This window comes from Orycteropus afer, unplaced genomic scaffold (genome assembly GCF_000298275.1).
Source record: "Orycteropus afer afer isolate SDZICR_OR568_19922 unplaced genomic scaffold, OryAfe1.0 scaffold00005, whole genome shotgun sequence".
In the NCBI taxonomy this organism is placed as follows: domain Eukaryota; kingdom Metazoa; phylum Chordata; class Mammalia; order Tubulidentata; family Orycteropodidae; genus Orycteropus; species Orycteropus afer.
Window position 1 is genome coordinate 16,609,945 of NW_006921592.1, and position 1,825 is coordinate 16,611,769.

Here is a 1,825-nt window from a genome sequence, read left to right on the forward strand (position 1 = left end):
TCAGCCTCAGTAGCTAGCAGCTGTCTAAGTGAAGAAAAGCCTCTAGCTCCAGTGGGCAGGGAGCAGAAGGCAGAGCTGAACCCCAAGGTTGAGGGCCTTTCACCCAGCCCCTAGAGACTGACATTTTGAATGTGGACTTAAAGCCTCCATATTGTAAGAATAAACTCCTGTTTGTTAAGGCCATTCCATGTGGTTTATTTTTGTCAGGGTGACACTAGGTAACCAGAACAACCAACAGTAATTATGACTATGATTGGATGGAGCACACCAGTGGAGGCATTGACCTTGGAGAGGAAAAAGCTATCTGACTTAATGCAACACTAGGGTAAGAACAACAGGCATTGGAGATAAGCACACTTGTATTCAATTCTGCCTTTGCTAGTGATGCTGTATGAAAAACCAAAACCAAACTCACTGCCATCAAGTTGATTTTTACTGATAGCAGACCCCATTGGGTTTCCAAGGTTTTAAATCATTATGGAAGCAGACTGCCTCATCTTTCTTTTGCGGAGCAGCTGGTGGGTTTCAACCATTGGCTTTTTGGTTAGCAGCAGATTCCTTAACCACTACACCACCAGAGCTCCTTGTATGACCTTACAAAAAAACAAACCAAACTCATTGCCATCAAGTCATTCTGAGTCATAGCAACCCCCTTTGGGTTTTTGAGACAGCAAATCTCTATGGAAGTAGATTGCCCAGTCTTTCTTCCAAGGAGTGGCTGACGGGTTTGAAACACCAACTTTCTGGTTAGCAGTCAAATGCCTTGGGCACTATGCCACCAGAGTTTCTTGTTTGATCTTATGGAGTTGACTAATTTCTTAGATTCTCAGTTTCCCCATCTTCATGTAACTCAAATGTTTGTGTAACTACTCTGTGATTTAGGAAACTTATTTCTTTATAGTACCCCCTGTCTCCCTGTCAGGTGAAACACATGTGGCTTCTGTTTCACCCCCTGCTAATAAGCCCATGTGGAAAATTCTCCTTCAGCAAGCATTTTATGAGTTTAGTCAGTTTATTTCAAATTTTAAGAGTTATGCTTTTGAGGGTGAGGGCATATTATACCACACACAGACTTTTCCTACACCTCTTGCTTCTACACTTTTTTTTCTGAGTGAGGAGCTCACACATTTCTCTACACTCTCCTCACCTTGTAGCCAAGGAGACTGATCAAGTCATTTCCCTGCAAAGATGGCTCTCTCCCCAAGAGGAATTCTCATACCAGCTTCTAAAAGAATATAATTTCCTGCATCCCCTAACAAGCAAACTAGGGATAATTATGCCTACCTTACAGAGTGTTTGTGGGGATTAAATGAGGTAATGTATCTGCAAGCTCCTGGCACATAGAAGATGTTCTCTAAAATGTTAGTTCCTCCTTTCCTTGATTTTTCCTTTGAGATTTGAAGAAGCAGAGATACTGAGAGATATTTTTACATGGGAATGAAAGTAGATCAAGCAGGCAAGAAGGTCATCTCTTTGACCATTGCCCTCCAATAAAGTAGAAGAGATGATTTGCCTAGAGAAACTGAAAGAGGTAGGGGGATGCAGGGCAGAGGCCAGACAGTCTGGTTTATCTTGGAGTCCATCCAAAAGCATTTAGTTACTAAAACAGCAATTCCTCTACATAAATCCTTCAGGTTCTTGAAAATATTATTAAATCACTCCTGCACCATAAATAATCCTAATTTGATGAATCTTTCCTTTCAGGCCAAGGTGTAACTCTGGCAAGGCTGTCTTTACTGAGCACACAACTGAAGGGGGAGGATTCCCAAGGCAGGTGGACAAAGCCGCGGCCATTCCCCTGGTGTTTTCCAAAACCCGAACCCAC